The 6,929-nt window shown below is 53.5% G+C and overlaps 5 non-coding genes and 1 pseudogene across 5 annotated transcripts; all 6 read right to left on the reverse strand.

Moving 5' to 3' along the window:
* Positions 1-1,328: 1,328 nt before the first annotated feature.
* On the reverse strand, positions 1,329-1,491 carry LOC134959802 (U1 spliceosomal RNA). Its single transcript, XR_010187657.1, has one exon. It is a non-coding gene; the product is annotated as a U1 spliceosomal RNA (small nuclear RNA).
* Positions 1,492-1,643: 152 nt separating this feature from the next.
* LOC134959438 (U1 spliceosomal RNA) lies at positions 1,644-1,807 on the reverse strand. Its single transcript, XR_010187480.1, has one exon. It is a non-coding gene; the product is annotated as a U1 spliceosomal RNA (small nuclear RNA).
* A 671-nt stretch (positions 1,808-2,478) lies between these two features.
* On the reverse strand, positions 2,479-2,641 carry LOC134959946 (U1 spliceosomal RNA). The gene has a single exon (XR_010187678.1). It is a non-coding gene; the product is annotated as a U1 spliceosomal RNA (small nuclear RNA).
* Positions 2,642-2,793: 152 nt separating this feature from the next.
* Positions 2,794-2,957, reverse strand: LOC134959460 (U1 spliceosomal RNA). Its single transcript, XR_010187500.1, has one exon. It is a non-coding gene; the product is annotated as a U1 spliceosomal RNA (small nuclear RNA).
* A 692-nt stretch (positions 2,958-3,649) lies between these two features.
* On the reverse strand, positions 3,650-3,791 carry LOC134959913 (U1 spliceosomal RNA; annotated as a pseudogene).
* A 152-nt stretch (positions 3,792-3,943) lies between these two features.
* On the reverse strand, positions 3,944-4,107 carry LOC134959482 (U1 spliceosomal RNA). Its single transcript, XR_010187519.1, has one exon. It is a non-coding gene; the product is annotated as a U1 spliceosomal RNA (small nuclear RNA).
* Between the last annotated feature and the right edge of the window lie 2,822 nt (positions 4,108-6,929).

Raw genomic sequence — 6,929 nt, forward strand, 5'->3', positions numbered from 1 at the left:
CATGCTGGGCCCATAACCCAGAGGTAGGCAGATTGAAACTATCCTCTGCTATATGCATTTTTTTTAATTAAAGTAATCCAAAATTGGGATTGATATTTTAGCTCTTTTATTTTTACTTAAAGTACAATAACTTTTACCATTTTAAGTTGTTTAATAGTATATTGACAGTATTGTTTTCTTTCAAAAATCCACTTAATTTTCTTTACCCTATTATTAAAATGGTAATTGACAAAAACAAACTACATTGTCACCAGAAGAGCAATACAAAATGTACAAGTGATATATTAAAATCATCTTTCCAGCTTGAATTTCAATGATGCATTGGGGCAACGATTTTGTGAGAAACATCTTCACCCTTAAATAAAGATTTTCTTAATTCCTTACCTGTGTGCTAATAAGATATCACCTTGTTTTCACATTAAACAGACTTCCACATGAGAAAGCAGCAAGGATGCAGTGGCGTTAATGTTTCCTGGTGTCAACCTGTATTATTTCAGTAGATATTGAAATGACGATGCATCTTGCTGCCTTTCCAATGAAGCAAGTTTAATTTAGTAATAGGTGAAAAACCATCCCTACAAAGGTGTTAATCAGAGACTTGGCTTTGTGGACACTTTTCAGAGAACAAATTTGTTAGCATAAAAATAAAGCCAGAAAATGAAGAGCTGTTTAATCACTCAATTGGATTTTTTTGCCAGCATATTTCTTTTTCTCTGCAACCCACTGCTAAATTGTGCTTCCTAGCTGTTTTTTTTATAAAATCACTTAATCAAATCTAACTCTGATTACATCAGAGAAGGCCAGGTACCCTACACCACAAGAGGGGGTTTGAAATTTTGACTTGTCTACTTAAAGATCACCAAAATCTGATAACAAGGTAAATTACGTCCCTGGGTGGGATTGAACCACCAACCTTTTGGATAATAACCGAACACGCTAACTGATTGCGCCACAGAGACACTTTGCAAACGTCCATTCTGACAAACGCTAATAAGCATTCATCTAGAACGTTTCCTAGAAAAAATTTAAAAAGTCAATAATCTGGAGAGTTTTTGTAAGATGTTTCTTCCATCAATCAACAAAGAACATTCAAGCTGATTTCTTGCAGCAGCTGGGCACTGTAACAGCTCCAGAGCTGCTCTGTAAGGCAACTAAAAGGGTGTGGGCCCTGCAGCACTACCTGTAGTTCGCATTGTGCGTTGGAAGGCACAAAGTAAGCAGACGGTAGAAGTCAGGATAGTGCGCAAGGGCATAGAAGGGAGCGGCTCAAGAAAAGAGAAGTGGAAACAGACAGCAAACTAGGCTGGAGAGAGACCTGAGACAAAGAGATCTGAATTATACGAGAGCCGACCAGGGGAAACACAAATTATGCAGTCGAGTTTCCCACATTTGGGGAAATCGCTGGAGCAGCACACACAGAGTGCAATGGGTGAGCCTTGCCCTGGGAGAAGCACCTTCATGATCATAGTATCTCACCTGGCAGGTAAGTAGGAGTTGGGCAAGAGCTGAGGAGGGTCGCTGCTCGGGCACCCCCCTGTCAAGTGAAGGAGATCCAACTGAGGCAGCACAAGAGAACTCTCGAAAGAAGAACAAGGCTAGAGGAAGATCTGAGACACAGAAATCGGGCTTTTACCAGAGCTGACCAGAGGAAAGCACAAACACAGTCCCCCACTACCACAAATAATGCAGTCGAGTTTCCCACATTTGGGGAAATCACAGGGGTCAGCATACCCAGAATGCAATGAATGAACCTCACCCTGGGAGAACAATCTTCATGACCATGGTATCTCCTATGCAAAATAAGTATGATTTGGGATAGGGCTGGGGAGGGCCGCTGCTCAGGCACATCTCTGTCAAGTAAAGGAGATTCAACTGAGGCAGCACAAGGGAACTCTCATCTGGGGACAACAACTGCAGGGAGAACACATATTTTCAGATGAACATGGGAGGGCAGAAGGTTGCCTAATACTGAAGCACCCCCAAACAACAAACCAAATGCAACAACTAGTGCAAGCATTCCTGGGGGAAGGCCTGCAGCACATTGATTTGCATATGGTAATGCCATCCAAGCAGTGGGTCAAAGTTGGCTTCAACCCTCATCTGCATATGAAAAGAGAAAAGGGGCGTGCAGGGCATGGCGGCCTTTTGCGGCGCTTGGATGACCCCTAGTTCGCATTAAACACCTCCACCCTCCTTCGGTGTGGGGCTCATGTTGGCTATGCCCCAGCCCCTGAAGCATTCAAGCTGATTTCTTGCAGCAGCTGGGCACTGTAACAGCTCCAGAGCTGCTCTGTAAGGCAAGTAAAAGGGTGTGGGCCCTGCAGCACTACCTGTAGTTTGCATTGTGCATTGGAAGGCACAAAGTAAGCAGACGGGAGAAGTCAGGATAGTGCGCAAGGGCATAGAAGGGAGCGGCTCAAGAAAAGAGAAGTGGAAACAGACAGCAAACTAGGCTGGAGAGAGACCTGAGACAAAGAGATCTGAATTATACGAGAGCCGACCAGGGGAAACACAAATTATGCAGTCAAGTGTCCCACATTTGGGGAATTTGCAGGAGCAGCACACACAGAGTGCAATGGGTGAGCCTTGCCCTGGGAGAAGCACCTTCATGATCATAGTATCTCACCTGGCAGGTAAGTAGGAGTTGGGCTAGAGCTGGGGAGGGTCGCTGCTCGGGCACCCCCCTGTCAAGTGAAGGAGATCCAACTGAGGCAGCACAAGGGAACTCTCGAAAGAGGAACAAGGCTAGAGGAAGATCTGAGACAAAGAAATCTGACTTTTACCAGAGCTGACCAGAGGAAAGCACAAACACAGTCCCCCTCTACCACAAATAATGCAGTCGAGTTTCCCACATTTGGGGAAATCACAGGGGTCAGCATACCCAGAATGCAATGAATGAACCTCACCCTGGGAGAACAATCTTCATGACCATGGTATCTCCTATGCAAAATAAGTATGATTTGGGATAGGGCTGGGGAGGGCCGCTGCTCAGGCACATCTCTGTCAAGTAAAGGAGATTCAACTGAGGCAGCACAAGGGAACTCTCATCTGGGGACAACAACTGCAGGGAGAACACATATTTTCAGATGAACATGGGAGGGCAGAAGGCTGCCTAATACTGAAGCACCCCCAAACAACAAACCAAATGCAACAACTAGTACAAGCATTCCTGGGGGAAGGCCTGCAGCAGATGGATTTGCATATGGTGATGTCATCCAAGCAGTGGGTCAAAGTTGGCTTCAACCCTCATCTGCATATGAAAAGAGAAAAGGGGCGTGCAGGGCATGGCGGCCTTTTGCGGCGCTTGCATGACCCCTAATTCGCATTAAACACCTCCACCCTCCTTAGGTGTGGGGCTCATGTTGGCTATGCCCCAGCCCCTGAAGCATTCAAGCTGATTTCTTGCAGCAGCTGGGCACTGTAACAGCTCCAGAGCTGCTCTGTTAGGCAAGTAAAAGGGTGTGGGCCCTGCAGCACTACCTGTAGTTCGCATTGTGCGTTGGAAGGCACAAAGTAAGCAGACGGGAGAAGTCAGGATAGTGCGCAAGGGCATAGAAGGGAGCGGCTCAAGAAAAGAGAAGTGGAAACAGACAGCAAACTAGGCTGGAGAGAGACCTGAGACAAAGAGATCTGAATTATATGAGAGCCGACCAGGGGAAACACAAATTATGCAGTCAAGTTTCCCACATTTGGGGAAATCAAAGGGGCAGCACACCCAGAGTGCAATGGGTGAGCCTTGCCCTGGGAGAAGCACCTACATGATCATAGTATCTCACCTGGCAGGTAAGTAGGAGTTGGGCTAGAGCTGGGGATGGTCGCTGCTCGGGCACCCCCCTGTCAAGTGAAGGAGATCCAACTGAGGCAGCACAAGGGAACTCTCGAAAGAAGAACAAGGCTAGAGGAAGATCTGAGACAAAGAAATCTGACTTTTACCAGAGTTGACCAGAAGAAAGCACAAACACAGTCCCCCACTACCACAAATAATGCAGTCGAGTTTCCCACATTTGGGGAAATCACAGGGGTCAGCATACCCAGAATGCAATGAATGAACCTCACCCTGGGAGAACAATCTTCATGACCATGGTATCTCCTATGCAAAATAAGTATGATTTGGGATAGGGCTGGGGAGGGCCGCTGCTCAGGCACATCTCTGTCAAGTAAAGGAGATTCAACTTAGGCAGCACAAGGGAACTCTCATCTGGGGACAACAACTGCAGGGAGAACACATATTTTCAGATGAACATGGGAGGGCAGAAGGCTGCCTAATACTGAAGCACCCCCAAACAACAAACCAAATGCAACAACTAGTGCAAGCATTCCTGGGGGAAGGCCTGCAGCAGATGGTTTTTTTCTGTGACTTCCTTTGTGGCTTTTTGACACCGTTTTCCTATAGAGTGAATTAGATATTTTTTGGGAAGGCATAACTCCGGATAGAGGACGAATTAAGACTTGGGGTTTGTTTTACTAGATAGAGTATGCCCCAGTGTAGTGCCTTTTGGGGTTGTGGTTTTTCAGAAAGTTATAGGGTTTTTTTAATTAAGAGAAATATGCCCCATTATAGAGATAGGGCTTTTCAATTTGTTGCGGTTGCGCAGTGGCAGCCAGGAGAGCGAGAGTGAGTGAGGGAAGGGGTCTCGTGCAGGCTGAGGTTATAAAAGTAGCTGCTGGCGGCGGGAGGAGAGCCAGCGGTTCCTGGGTGTGTGCACCTGCGGTCCCTTACAGACTGCAGCGACCCATTAGTACTGTGGAGGAGAGGGGTAGCGGCATAGCAGCCGCAGGCTTACCGAAAGTGCTCACTACTGAGCAATATGGTACCCTTACCCGAAGTGGGAGCCGCAGCGGGAGGAATAGCTGGAGTTGCGCCGCAGGAGAAAGTCAGAGGACATCCAGAAGAGACATCCGGTGCAGCGCTGACTCCTGACTGACAGCGCTTGCCTACTGAGCGGTGTGGTACCCCCACACCTGAAGCGGGTGCGGGAGCGGCAGCCGGAGAAGACAGCTGTGCTGCACGGAAGAAGTCAGGCAGCAGCAGCAGCACCAGCGGGCTGAGGTGGGGAGGATCAGTATGGTCCCTTACGTGCGGCTCACATTCAGATCCATCCAGCTCCCTTCCCCTCCTCCCCTGCACCCTTAGCAGCCTGCCCCCACATCTCATTCACCCACTGCCGCAGACTCCTCCCCCACACGGTTATTATAATAAGGCCACCCCCTACCCCCTTCCCTCCCTGCTGTGTGTCCAGCCACCCCCCCCCCTCACCTGCTGTGTGTCCGCCCCCCCCCTCACCTGCTGTGTGTCCAGCCCCCCCCCCTCACCTGCTGTGTGTCCGGCCTACCCCCCCCTCCCTGCTGTGTGTCCAGCCACCCCCCCCCCCTCACCTGCTGTGCGTCCGGCCTACCCCCCCCCCCGCTGTATGTCCAGCCCCCCCCCCCCTCCCTGCTGTGTCCGGCCTACCCCCCCCCCTCCCTGCTGTTTGTCCGGCCTACCCCCCCCTCCCTGCTGTGTGTCCAGACCCCCCCCTCACCTGCTGTGTGTCCAGCCACGCCCCCCCCCTCACCTGCTGTGTGTCCGTCCTACCCCCCCCCTCCCTGCTGTTTGTCCGGCCACCCTCCCCTCCCCTGCTGTGTGTCCGGCAGCCTACCCCCCCCCTCTCCCTGCTGTGTGTCCGGCCTACCCCCCCCTCCCTGCTGTGTGTCCAGCCACCCCCCCCCTCACCTGCTGTGCGTCCGGCCTACCCCCCCCCCGCTGTGTGTCCAGCCCCCCCCCCTCCCTGCTGTGTCCGGCCTACCCCCCCCTCCCTGCTGTTTGTGCGGCCTACCCCCCCCTCCCTGCTGTGTGTCCAGACCCCCCCCTCACCTGCTGTGTGTCCAGCCACGCCCCCCCCCCTCACCTGCTGTGTGTCCGGCCTACCCCCCCTCCCTGCTGTTTGTCCGGCCACCCTCCCCTCCCCTGCTGTGTGTCCGACAGCCTACCCCCCCTCTCCCTGCTGTGTGTCCGGCCTACCCCCCCCTCACCTGCTGTGTGTCCAGCCCCCCTCCTCACCTGCTGTGTGTCCAGCCCCCCCTCCTCCCCTGCTGTGTGTCCGGCCTACCCCCCCCCTCCCTGCTGTTTGTCCGGCCACCCTCCCCTCCCCTGCTGTGTGTCCGGCCACCCTCCCCTCCCCTGCTGTGTGTCCGGCCACCCTCCCCTCCCCTGCTGTGTCCGGCCTACCCCCCCTCCCCTGCTGCGTGTCCAGCCCCCCCCTCACCTGCTGCGTGTCCAGCCCCCCCCCCCTCACCTGCTGTGTGTCCAGCCCCCCCTCACCTGCTGTGTGTCCAGCCCCCCCCTCACCTGCTGTGTGTCCAGCCCCCCCCCTCACCTGCTGTGTGTCCAGCCCCCCCCCCTCACCTGCTGTGTGTCCAGCCCCCCCCCTCACTTGCTGTGTGTCCAGCCCCCCCCCCCTCACCTGCTGTGTGTCCAGCCACCCCCCCTCCCCTGCTGTGTGTCCGGCCTACCCCCCCCCTCCCTGCTGTTTGTCCGGCCACCCTCCCCTCCCCTGCTGTGTGTCCTGCCTACCCCCCCTCCCTGCTGTGTGTCCAGCCACCCCCCCCCCCCTCACCTGCTGTGTGTCCGGCCTACCCTCCCCCCCCCCTCCCCTGCTGTTTGTCTGGCCACCATCCCCTCCCCTCCCCTGCTGTGTGTTCGGCAACTCCCCCCTCTTCCCGCTGTGTTCGGCCACCCCCTACCCCCTCCCCTCCCTGCCGTGTGTCCGGTCACCCTCCCCTCTCTGCTGTGTGTCCAGCCACCCCCCCCCTCTCTGCTGTGTGTCCGGCCACCCCCCCCAGACACTCAGCGCCTGACACACACAGACATGCAACGCCTGACACGCATACGCATATGCAGCGCCTGACACACACGCACACACACAGCACCTGACACACACACACACACA

The sequence above is a fragment of the Pseudophryne corroboree genome, chromosome 1 (assembly GCF_028390025.1).
Source record: "Pseudophryne corroboree isolate aPseCor3 chromosome 1, aPseCor3.hap2, whole genome shotgun sequence".
Lineage (NCBI taxonomy): Eukaryota > Metazoa > Chordata > Amphibia > Anura > Myobatrachidae > Pseudophryne > Pseudophryne corroboree.